This window comes from Crocodylus siamensis, chromosome 4, assembly GCF_052110815.1.
Source record: "Crocodylus siamensis isolate JL-2025a chromosome 4, ASM5211081v1, whole genome shotgun sequence".
Taxonomy (NCBI): Eukaryota; Metazoa; Chordata; order Crocodylia; family Crocodylidae; genus Crocodylus; species Crocodylus siamensis.
In genome coordinates this window covers 23,046,849-23,060,456 of record NC_143398.1, presented here as the reverse complement: position 1 = coordinate 23,060,456, position 13,608 = coordinate 23,046,849, and positions in this window count along the sequence as shown.

Genomic DNA, 13,608 nt, shown 5'->3' with positions numbered 1-13,608 from the left:
TTTGCAATCCCATACTTTATTGTTGTGACCCCAAATGGAGTCATGACCCCAGGATTGGGAGTCATTGGCCTAGATCAGCCCTGACGACTGGCTGTCCAACCTCTTCGTGAACACCTCCAGTGATGCAGAGTCCACAACTTCCTTAGGCAGGCTATTCCACTGTCTCACTATTCTAATACTGAACAAGTTTTCCCAGATACCCAATCTAAAGTAATTTGCTTCAACTTGAAGCCATTGGTTCATATCCTCCCCTCTGCAGCAAGAGACATGGTGTCTTCCCTCTTTTTATGGCAGTCCTTAAAGTATTTGAAGAGTGCTATCATGTCCCTTCTTAAGCACCTTTCCTGGAAGCTGAACACATCTTAGTCCTTCAGCTTCTCTTCACATGACCTGCTCTCCAAGCCCCTTTATCATCTTTGTTGCCCAGCTCTGGACTGTCTCTAACTTCTCTATATTCTTTTTAAAATGTGGAGCTCAGAACTGCACACAGTACTTCAGATGAAGCCTAACCAGTGCCAAGTAGAAAGGCACTATCACTTCCCATGTCTTACAACTAATGCTCCTATTGATGCATCCAAAAACAGCATTCACCTTTTGTGCGGCTGCATCACACTGCAGACTCACATCGAGTCTATGATCTACCAAGACTCTCAAGTCCTTTTCCATCGAGCCAGGTGTCACCCATTTTATATTTGTATTTTTGATTATTCCTTCCAAAGTGTAGCACCTTGCATTTGTCCACATTGAATTTCATCCTGTTGGCTGTAGCCCAACTTTCCAATCTGTTGAGATCATGGGCAACTGGTTCCTCCAGGGCCTGGGGGGGCACCAGTGGCCGATTGCTGACCCGGGAGGGGCAGGAGCCCATTGCGGCGTCAGCCGCAAAACTGGAAGTGCCACCAGCACTTCTCTCAGTGCTGCCGGCACTTCTCAGTGTTGGCTGGTGCTAATCTCAGGGGGGCATCGACTGGCATTTCACTTGGTGCCCCCACTCCCTAGCCAGCAAGGGGCTATGTCGGGGGGGCACGTGGCCCCCCATTCTTCCCCCTATGCGTTGGCTATGGTTAAGATCCTCCAATGTGTTTGCAATCCTTCCCAGTTTTGTGTCATCTACAAACTTGCTCAAGAAGCTTTCTATTTTAGTACCTACATTGTTAATAAACACATTGAACAGCACCAGGCCCAGGCTTGACCCCTATCATGAAGAAGGAGATCAAGTTTGTTTGATACAATTTGCTTTTCATAAATCCATGCTGGATGCTTGTGATCAGCCTTTCCATTTCCAGATCCTTCTTTAACAAAGCAGTAATGCCAACTCTCATAAAACAATCATGAGACTCCTGATTTCCAAATTAAATTAACTCTAACTCATGATCTCAGGAAACAACTCTCAAATCTTGGGAATTTTATTTCTGGCACAAGTAGAGAGCACCTAGCTGGTAAATCTGTGCAGGGGAAGGGGCTGGGGGGAAAGGGAAGGGGTGGGTGGGTGTGCATATCAAGGCCCCCCTGGTGCAGGAGGGAGCAGGCCAGGAGCTGGGGTTGAGTGGGGCCCTGGGGCTGAGGCAGGTTGTGTAACAGAGCCATAGGCAGCTTGTCCAGAGTATGGGGGAAGGGGGTGCAGCTCCCTGCCACAGCACCCCCCCAGAGGAGGCATGGGGGGCATGTGCCCTCCAGGTCTGTGTGTGGGGCAGAGGCAGGCTGCCCATGTTGTGGGTTGGGCTTCTGTGCCCTGCTGCCTTTGCTCCAGGAGCTGAGTGGGTCTCCTGCCACCTGCTGGGCAGGCAAAGGATGTGCCTGCCGTATGGCCAGTGTGCGGTTCCAAGGGGCAGAGGTAGGGGCTGGGGTGAATGGGGCTCTCTGTACCTTGTGGGTAGCTCATCCAGAGGTGCGGCAGGGCAAGGGCATGGCTCCCTGCCACAGCATGCACCCCCAGGGGAGGCATGGGGGACACGAGTCCCCTGGATTTGTGCACGGGGCAGAGGTGGGCTGCCCACTTCCGGCTGGGGTTCTTTGCACCCTGCTGTCTTTCCTCAGGAGCCGTGCAATGCCAGTGTGCCTCCCGCCGCCCACTGGGTGGCCCCAGGAGCCACGCACTGGCTGTGCTGCATGTCCTCTGCCTGTTCATAGGGCAGCAGGAGGCACACTAGTACTGCACAGCTCCCAGGGCAAAGGCAGCACTAAGTAGGGCACAGAGAGCCCCATCCCACAGCAGTCAGTCCCCATCCCCACCTCTTCTGTCTTCACTGCCCCTTCCCCTCCACTTACCTGCTGGATGGTGTCTGCATCTGCATCTGCGTGTGTGTGTCTGCCCTTCACTCCCAAGCCACAGACACCCCCAGCCCTGCTGCTGCCTCTCACTCCTGACCCACAGTACCCTGCATCCTGCCAGGGTGTGCAGGGACCTCCCCCTCCTTGGGCTCCAACCCCTTCCCCCTGCACTCCCCCCGCCCCACTTGAAAACTAGCATCTCATGATTTACATTCCAAAATCTCTTGATTTTTAAGAGTTTGTTTCATGATTTTTGATAGGGTGGGTTGACAATACTGAGAAAGTAACTACTTGGGTGGATGAAGGGAATGCTGTGGATTGCTTCTTGGCCTCTTGAAGGCTCAGATCAAGTGTAGTAAGCTGCACATCAGAGCCTGGCAGCTCCGCCACAATGCTGTCCAGGACCACCTGGTGAGGGCCATCCCAGCCGCGGTGGGGGAGATCTCCGTGAACCGCACCGTCCCAGGCTGCGAGAGCCAGCTGCGACCCGACATCGTCATCACCAACCAAGAGGCCAAGAAGATTGTGATTGTGGATGTCACCATCCCCTTCGAGAACTGGCACCAAGCCTTCACCGACGCCTGGGCTCACAAGCAGGAGAAGTACACCCCTCTGGCCAACACCCTGAGAGGCCACGGCTACGATGTGATGGTGAATGCGCTTATCGTGGGAAGGTTCGGAGCCCGGGACCCCAGCAACGAGAGCGTCCTCCGTGCCTGCCACGACTCCCGCCGCTACGCCAAGCTGATACCTCATGGTATCCGACACCATCCGTTGGTCCCACAACATCTACGTGGAGCACATCACGGGCCACCGCCAGTACACCGACCCCACCAGACGAGCCACCGCCAGACCGGACCCGGAGGTCACTGCCTGAACTGCCCCCGCCCGCTTTGCTTCACTTCGAGAGGATTCTTCCACCATGGATGACCCTTCTCCACCCAAAGAGGACCCCCGTGATTGGACTTTATGAACTGAGACGCTTCCTCCGAGCCACTTCCTCTGCCATTGTGGACCATTGTAACGGGTTTGTGAGCATCTATCTCCTTTCTCTCTCAGCGTCGCGAACCCCCTCCCTCCCCTTCCGCCTTCCCACATCCCCCCACCCCCGGGCTTAGTTGGCTAACATTATATCACCTGTAACCTAGTCGCGTTCCCCTCCTCTCCCCCATCCCTCCATTGTTAGTCCCTTGCTCAGGCGCTTTGTATTTCCGCATCAGCTTTGTCATCTTTTTTCTGGATTCCCAATACTAAACATCTACTAATAGAAGTCAATTTAGACTTCAGCAAGACTTTTAACAAAGTCCCACGTGACCGTCTCACAAGTAGAAACATAGGCTGGACAAAACTACTACAAGATGGATAAGTAACTGACTCAATAGCTGCATGCAAAAAGTTGTTATTAATGGGCCCATGTCAGAATGACAGGAGGTTTCAAGTGGAGTCCCACAGCGGTCTATCATAAAATTGTGAACAAGAATAGTCCATTCTCTGAAGAGAGCATTTATTGAACGTAGCAATTTGCAACTTCAGGCACACGAAAAAGAACAACAGAAAAACTTCACATATGCTAAGATGCAGCCCAGTAACACATAGTGACAGCAAACAGCTTAGTCTAACTTAAAATGGAATATAGTAAACCAAAAAATACAACAGAAAGCCTTGCATAAGTCTTACATAATCCAGAGGGCAGGGTGTCTCCTTACAGCCAGGTATTCAGAAAGTCTTTCTGCAGGAATTCACAGGGGGTCTCAGGCGCTGGAGTGGAGATCCCACAGGACTCATCTCTGCTTGGGTTTTTAGAGGTGAAGCTGAAACCTCCTTTTCCCCATCAGGTGCTTGAACATAGCATGTTTTTTCAGGTACCTCACATACAGATACCCCTCATGTATAGCACAACTCTCAGAGCTGGGGAATGAGAGTGGCCATGGTCACTAGACCATTCTCTCCTCCCTCTCCCCAGGTAAAGCATCATTTAACCCTTGCAAATCCTTCTTTGGCAAGCAAGGGATGGCAAACAAAGAGTTTTACCCCAGCAATCATTTTCAGTAGACATGCCCTCCTCGCCACCAATGCATCCTCCTTGTATTGCTACGATTCTCCATGACACTTCCAATCTAGCTTTTAATTCCCTTATCTTCTGGCATCATTGATTATGATCAGACTCAAGACTATTTTGAGAATCTTTTAAAACTGCCTGTACTGTACTTTGAGCATCCAATGCTTTCTGTTTCCACAATGCCCCTTTTTTTATTTGCTTCCTCCACTTGGTCTTGTAAATTTTCCACCTGTTTTTCTAATTTCATAATTTCTACCTTATAGATGTCCCATGTAATGCTTTTATTTGTTTCTGCCAGAGAATTGTTTTTTGCTTTGCTGTCTTTAACAGCTGCTTCTTTTGTTGTATCTCTTTAGTCAAAGCTTTGCATGTCAATAGCAACCCTTCCAGAGTGATTAGTGTCTTTGTCTTTTTATTCACCTAGGGTTTATGTCCAGAGGTGATGTGAGAAAACCGGTAGTCACAAAATTGTACAAATCCAGGCAGTCCACAGAATGCCTTTCTCCCAAAACCTGGTGCTGTTTTCCTTACTACCTATTTTTTCCAATTCCAGTAGCTCTTTTCTCACCAAGTCTGCCATATCAAGTCAATCCAAAAAGGAGGGAAAGCTCCTGAATTCCAGCTTAATCTGTTCTCCTTCATTGCAAAACCAGTTTGGCAAGTTTAAGTGACTGAGCATCCATTCCAGACCCTGGAACAGATTTCACAAACCTTGACAGCTCTATGTCCAAGCAGCCTCCAATTTCTAAGTTTGGCATTCAACAAAATTTCCAAGTGCTATGCACAATAAAATTTCTTAGTCCAAGTAAATTCAGTAGGTCCACTCGGGGACACCAGAATCTGTCACCAGATTGTTGGCAAAGACCTGGCACAATCATTACATGTGTGTGCTGGAGACAGACTTAAGGGAGCAGGAGATAGTCCAAGATTGCTTGGGTTGGTGTGACCAAAAAGAACTACATCAGAGAACTACATTTTTATATTTCAAAGCAGAACCTGTAAGAGGTAAGTGACTGGAATACCAGAGAAGAGACAAAGACACTGCATGCGTGAAAGACATGCTGTATAAGAATGGACTATTCTTGTTCAAACTTTTATGAATTCAGTGCCACTACCTAAAATCTAATATTAAGCCTGGTAAAAACTCCAGAGTGTTTGGATAGTTTTGTCACTTGCTTGAAAAGTGCCTCCTCTACCTCCTCTTCCTGACTTGGTGGCTTGTAATATATCCCCATCATTATACTGGTGATGTATTTTTCATCTTTCATCTTCACCTAGGGTTACTGTATTTCCAGGTCCAAAAAAGAGGACACCTGTAACAGGCAGGGGGAGCAGGGGGAATATGCTGGTGGGGGCGGAAATGATATGCTGGTGGCCTGCCCCTGCCCATTCTGTTGCCCCTCACTGACAAGCCACCCCTGCTCCAGCCCCGCTGCTGCCCCTCACTCCAGACCCACTGATGCCAGCACTGCCAGTGCTCCTCACTCCCAAACATCAGTACCTTGCCCAGGAATGGTGCATGCCCCTGGCAGCTGGTGGGGCACGGCTGTGCTAGCGGCGGTGGGAGCACAGCGACAGTGAGCGGGGAGCTCCCGCAGACACTGCTAGCACTGAGGGCAGGGAGGTGGTGAACATGCCACAGGCACCACCAGCAGCATCGTCAGTGGCCAGTGGGGATTGCTGACTGCCTGCAGATGCCACCAGCAGTGCTGATGGTGGGGTGGTGAGCAGCAACTGCCCACAGGTGCCTTTTTGCAGGGGGTGCACCTCCACACTTAGGGGGTACACATGCACCTGTGTGCACACCCTATGCATCTTCCCTGCCCCCACTCCTCCCTCTGGTGCCCCTCACTCCCAACCCACAGTCATCCATCCCATCTCCTGTGTCCCTTACTCCTGATCCACAGCCCCTGTCCCCCTGCCAGCACTACTGGTTCCCCTCACTCTCAACCTGCAGCCCCTTGGCACTGCCAGCGTGCCACACACCCAACCCACAGCCAGCCTTTGAATCCCCCTTGCTCCTGATCTGAAGCCTCCTGCCCCCCTCCCAGTCCTGGTGGTGCCCCTACTCCTGACCTGCAGCTCCTGCTCCCCAGCCCTGCTGGTGACTCACAGACCCCTGCCCCCTTGCCCTACTGCCCAAGCAGCTCCCGCATTGTGCACACAGACTCAGACACACGCTCTCTCTCTTTCTCTCCTCAGAGCTGGCCAGAGCCCTCATGGAATCACATGACCCCCGAAAGCCAATCACATTGCCCGCTGCTCCCAGGCCCAGGCAGTCAACTTGGGAGAGCAGAAAACCTAGACATTTGCTCTTATTTTAAAAACCTTCCTGGATGCAGCACAGTGGTCCAAAAAAGCGGACATGTCTGGGAAAACCTAAACATATGATAACTCTATCTTCACCAAAATGCATTTTCCTTTGCTGTCTTCCTCCTGAACCAGGGAACGCGTGTATGTATTTATGATGAGGAATAAATTATTCCAAGCTGATGGATTTCTTTTCTACATTATCGTTCTTAATTAAAGGCTACCAGGAGCCAAGATGTCTCTGGAAACCAATGCATGTCTTCATTTTCCTACTAAAGTTTACTAATATCCTTTCCCATGACTTCAGATATGTCTTGCAGAATTTAGTAGTATTGCATCAGGCCTGTTACATAAGGTTTGACTTGTACAGGCAAGCAGTGGGTTTAAAGCCAATCACATATATCAACTTTGTTATTCAGGATGTTTGAAGATATAATTTAAATAGAAGCAGGCTCTTCATGATAACTTTTCCATTTCTAGTTCTCTCTTTTTTTGGTTAGTTTTTACTTCTTTTTATCCCTGGGGCCTAGGAAATATTTGGTGATAATCTTCTTAAGCCTAAATTAATGGGGGCGATGACATTTCAGAGCAATCAGTTCAAACAGTAGCTGCATGATCCTTTTCATAAAACAGGCTCTCTAAAAATGTAGTTATAAAATCATAGGATCATTGAAAATTAGGGTTGGAAGGGACTTTAGGAGGCCATCTACTCCAACCTCCTGCTCAAAGCAGGACCATTCCCAACTATATCATTCCAGCCAGGGCTTTGTCAAGCCAGGCCTTAAAAACCAAGAATGGAAATTCCACCACCTCTCAGTTACTTGTTCCAGTGTTTCACCATCCTCCTAGTGAGAAGGTTTTTCTTAATATCCAACCTAAACCTCCCTTGCTGCAACTTGAGACCATTGCTACATGGCTGTCCTTTTACCATGTCAATACTTCTCTTATATTATGTGCAAATATGATCTTAACAATGCCTTTCTTCAAAATTAAAATCTGATTTAGGGGAACAGATTTTATGTGAACCTTTCTGAGTGAATACATAGGAAGATAGGACCTAATACCTTTAAACATTTGTTAGCTAAGTGTGATCAGATGTTGATTCCCTATAAAGTTAACTTCAACTGGTTAACAATGTGCAGAAGTGTATTTTCTCCTGTCTACCCTAGGTGCTAAATAACCTTTATGTACTTCTGTTTCCCCTCCCCAAAGCAGTACTTTCATGGTACTGTTCTCTCCACAGTTATTCTTGAAAGGCCAATGACAAGCTTTTTGTCTTTGTCTAAATTAGGGCCACATTTACACTAGAAACTTTTTGCCCTTATTGCAATGTTGGTTAGGAGTGTAATTTTTAAAAACTTGTTGTACTGATAAAAATGTACTGTAGATACAGTTATACTAGTATGTATTTGCCAGTGTATCTAGTTTACTCAAAGAATCAGTATAAACCACACTAATAGATTTATTTGCTGGTATAAGCTGCATCTGTGTTGAGAGAGTTTGTCAGTATGTCTATACCAACATATCTTTTTTAGTATATGCTAGCTCTAAGCTAAGTCAGTATCTGAGGTTATAACTTGACTGCCTAAAACTGAGCTACTGGTGATTAGATTTTCTACATATCCTTCTCTATATTAGTGTCAAGAAAGTTTTATTAATAAAACTCAGGTAGTTGATTGAACTAACTTGATCACAAAAAGCAGCTCTCTCCTAGAGCTTTTTGTTTTCAGTACAACCCCCTGACACAGCCTAGGCTAAACCACTCAGTTATGCAGTATAAACAAGATGTTAATGAGTTAGTATGCAGGTCTAAGCAAAAGGCTGTGTGAATTGCTGCTGTACAAACAACCGGTCCTTAATTTAGGGAAGGAGGAGGTTAAATCTGTATTCTGGTTTACTCATTGCATTCTATATTATATCTAATGGCAATATATCCACTATCACTAAGGAAGATATATCATTACACAATATGACATTATCACTGAGACACTGATTTTGCAAATATAATAGAGATACAGGTTGTTAGACGCAGGCTTGCTGAGTTAAATACTATATGGATGAGAATATAGGGCAAATTTGCCTGTAGGGAAAATTTTCCCAAACCTTTTATAGTTAATAAAATGATGAGCCAAACAATCAACTCTTTAAGAAAAAAATGGATAAATGATAGGGAACTCCAAAATATATTTTTTGAAAGAAAGGAAAATTAAGTTTAGGATGTTTTAACACTAAAATTAGAGTCCAGTGTGAGAAAAATAAAATAAATACAATGCCCTAAGAAAAACCTATGAGAAATCTGCACGAAATCTAACAGAAAACTATTGTTCCTCAGTCCTACTTTAGTGACTATCTATAGGATAAGGGAACTCCCAAATCTTTTTGTCACCTCTGGCAGGCCATTCTAGAGTCATCTCATGTAGTAACATTATCAGGAAAGTAGGTCACTGAAGCCCATTTTCTCAAAGCCAGTCAACCTTATGTCCCACTGTGATCCCTGGGTGCTTGTACATGTGATGAAAATTGCTCTTTTGTGTGGCTTAATGGCATCACACTTTACATGTATGCAAGTTTTTGGCAATTTAAATGAATTAGCATTGTCATAAACTAATCCCCATCCCAATGTAGCTTAGTTTGCAACAAACCAATGCAGCTCCTCCCAGCTCTTGATATCAGCATCCTTTTTATTGACGTATGGCTTCAATATTTCCTTGTAGCACTTCCTCTGGCCACCATGAGATCTTAGGCTGTTACTAAGCTGAGAACAGAGCACTTGATGTGGAGAATTTTCCAGATGGATCATTGGTGATACCTCACCAGGCTCTTAAGACATGGGTTACCTACCAGCATCATTTCACATCTGTAGAGAAGCGTGGGGATGATAAGTATATTGTACACCTGGATCTTGGTGTCTTTCTGGAGATCAGAATTAATAAAAACATGCTGAAGCAATTCCCAAAAGAGACACTTCTGCACTGGATCCTGTGCTAAATTTCCTCATCAGCGTTGACTCTCTGAGAGGTAGCTATTGAGGTAGGGGAACTGCTCAACCACCTCCATAGCTTTTCCCTCAATGATAATTTTGAGAGGGGAGTTATATTCATGGCCTGGAGCAGGGTGATGGAGCAGTATAGTTTTCTATATGTTGAAAAAGTGGCCCAAAGTTCAGTAGGCTTTTTCAAAAAGATCCAGCATGGTCTGGAGGCCTTCCTACACTGTACACAAGAATGGTGTAGCTGTAGGCATGTTGAGGGTTGTTTTGAGTACTTTGGTCTTCAACTAAAAACATCTCGGGTTGAAGAGCCCTCCATCTGTTTGGTATTCTATGTCAATTCCAGAAGGATGGTGGTTCTTAACGAGAATCAAGATGACTGTCAAGAACAGAATTGGGGCAATGACGCATCCTTACTTGACTCCAGTTCAGATGACAAATGGATCTGTCTCGGACCCACTAAACAGAATGGTTACAGTCATCCAGTCATGAAGAAACCTAAGGACCTTGATGTACTTTTTAGGACATCCAAATGTGGCCAATACTTTTGACAAGGCTTTGCAACTGATGGACTCAAAAGGCTTAATTAGGTCAGTGAAAGCCATATCCAAGTCCTGATGTTGTTCCTAACACTTTTCTTGGACCCGGCTGGCAACAAAGATCATGTCAGTTGTCCCATGGCATGGTGTGAGACCACACTGGACTTCCTCAGCAAGAGGCAGATGACAGACATTTCAGGAGGATATGGGTGAAAGGAGGGTGATCTTATCTCCTTTGTTGAGGATAGGCACAACTTTGGCATTCCTCAGGTCCCCAGGAACCTCTTCATTGTTCCAAATGCATGGGATAAATTTGTGGAGTCTTGGTACCAGTTGCTTGGTACCAGCCTTGTAGATTTTAGCAGGTATGCCATCCGGTCCATGAACCTTGCTGTTCTTGGTTTCCTTGATGGCATGCCAGACTTCTTCTAGGATAGGAGGATTGTAGAGGGATCCCTTTTCAGGGTGTTGGGGGATGGACTCAATGTTGTTATCCACTGCAGTCAACTCGCGGCTCAGGAGTGTGTCAAGATGCTCTTTCCATCTAGCTTGGATAGATTCATTGTCTTTGAGCATTGAACCATCCTGTATTTGCAGAAGAGTACGACTGTAGGCAGATGGGCTGTAGATGTTTTTTGTTCCCTGGAGAAAGCTTTAGCATATCATGTTTGTCAGCATAGAGCTGTGTCTCTTTGGTTGTATCTTGTCACCACTGATTTTTGATTTCCTGGATCCTCCTTTTGAACTTCAGCTTTTAGGAGCTGATACATCTCCTCCTCCTGCTGAGCTGAGGTGTCATCTTGCCAAGCAGAATGAGCCCTTCTCGTTTGGCTGAGGAGGGCTTGAATCTTGGCATTGCTGTCATCCAGCCAGTCTTGGTGTATAGCCAAAATATTCAGCACAGTCATATGAATGGTGGTTTTAAACTGCTACCAGAGTTCCTCAATGTTGCCTTCATTTGTGGACAGGGCAGAAAGCTTTCCATGGAGACACTGTTGGAAATCCTTACAGATCTTGAAGAGATTTGGCATTAAGAATCCTTTGCATTGCTTTTGGCTGCTGTTGGTATTTCAGAGTAATCGAGATTATTATAATGGATCTGACAAGATGGTGATCTGTCCAGTAGTCATTGTTTTCTATCATGCAAACCATGCAATGGACATTCTCATTTAATGACAGGCTCTAATGAGAAGTTAACATAGTTGAAAAAGTGTCAGTGCGTGGAGCGAGGGTATCTCTGTGTGTTCTTGTATTTGCACTCTGTCTGAAGATGGTGTTCACACTGACAAAATCATGCTCTGCACATTTTACTCAGGAGAACGAAGCTATTGGAGTCGCCTTTCCCTACTCCTTCCTTCCTAATGGTATCACTTCAGAGTTCCAGGTCACATCCAACTCTGGTGTTGAAGTCACTGAGGAGAGTGATCTTGTCTTCCTTGTGAGTGTTAGTCAGAATGGGGTAAAGGCTGGAGTAGAACTGGTCTTTGACATCATCATTGGCATCAAGCATTGGGGCATATGTGCTGACAATGGTGACATACTGACTGTTGCTGAGCTTAAGACAGAGTCAGAAGACATTTGTTAACATCCACAAAGAGCTCTGTAAGTTGACTGACAAGCTGGTTCTTGATAGCAAAGTCAATGCCGTGATCATGCCTACCGTGAGCTGGTTTCCCCTTCCATTAGGTGTAGCCTCAATCCCCTTCCCTAGCTGACCCTTATCCAGTAATCTTGTCTCACTCAGAGCTGCAGTATTGATGTTGTAGCTCACTAGTTCCCTGGTGACAATGGCAGTTCTTTCTGGTAGTTTGTTGTCTTGGTTATCATGAAGGTGTGAATGTTCCATGTTGTGAAAATCATTGTTTTATGTTTTTGACCTCAGAATGACTCCATTAGATGAGGTTATCCAGCCGGGAATGCATAACACAGTTCAGTTTTATGGTACCTTTTCTAGCTCCTTCCCCATGTGGGATCCTGAATAGGACTGCTCAGTCATGATAGGGGTGCAATTTGGCAGCTGCTGTCTCAACCCAGGTGAAAGGTGACCACCATGTGTTTGCAGTCTACTGCTGCCTGCATGCAGATTTGTGGCTGGAGGCTGCTGGATTTACTAGTCCCATCTCCATCACCATCAGTCCATTGCTGCAGGGCATTTTGGAGGTTGCTACAGGACAGCATGTTGTTTCCTTTGGTAGAAGCCTGTGTATGATTGTTTTCCATGGTGCACAGAAACAGCAACCACCCAATCTTGACAAGGTCCAGCAGCAAGGGAGAAAACTAGGTAACAGGAGACCTCTATCTTGCTGCACCCTTCTTCCATCTTTACAGCTGTTGAGATCCTTTTTTTACCTGATCCACCGCGGTGGACTTAGGATTGGACTGTGCTGTCTGGAACCTCCCCTCAAGTCCTGCTCTCCATGGGTGACCCTGCCAGGAGTGTGAGACTGGACAACGTGGCTCTGAGGGTCATTGGAAAGCACACGCCCTCCCCCCCACTGCAAGATCTCAGTCCATGGAGAAATGTAGATGTATTAATATGAGCATAATTTTCAAGATTAAAGCCTAGCAAAGCAGCAGAGTGGGGTTAAGATCTTATTTACTTATCTAGCCATATCTGAACATTGAAATGGAGAACTCACACCCTTCAGAAAACTTCAGTTTGTTAAAGTGCTGACTCTATTAGGGGGTTCCTGTAAACTAGAGGAGCCTCTGATGCTACAAGGGCCGAGTGCTTGGTAGATACAGGTGTTGGATCCAGATTTCTGTCAATAAATTACTCCAACCACCAAATGCCCATAATCCAAAAACCTTCTTCCTTATGTTACACCATAAGAGATGTTTTCCGTTGCAATTCTTTGGAAATTAAAAACAGCAAGCTATAGAGATGGCAGCAGTCTTTATTTATAGCTTTGAAATACTGGCATCCTTATTTTGGTATGGACTGCGAGGGTTTTGCCTTCTTCTGTAGTGGGTGGCGTAGCCTACTTCCTTGGATCTCTCCAGCACATTTTAACTTTTGCAGCACCAGGTCACTGGCTGCCAAGGTCCCCCTGCTTTACTTGTGTCAAGTTAGGATGACATGTCTTTTGATTGTGCCAGGGCTGACCCTGCAGTTTTGCTAGTAAGTTAAACCATGAATTTGTGCAGGACGGTTTGGATAGGTGTGGTCCCACTTTAGGCAGGGGGTTGGACTAAATGACCACTGGAGATCCCTTGCAGCCCTCTTATTTTATGATCTCTATGATTTTGGGGGGGGATGCTACCCTTCCACAGCAAAAGGGATAGTTCAGACCAACGGTGCTCAAACTTTTTGCTCAGCCCTCCAACCAAACGGTGCAGGCCTTGCCCACCCTGCTGCACCCTGTCGCCTGGCCCGCACATGAGGCTGGGGGGGGCACTGTGGGCAGCGTCGGTAAGTGGGAAGTGCCTGCAGGCGCCGT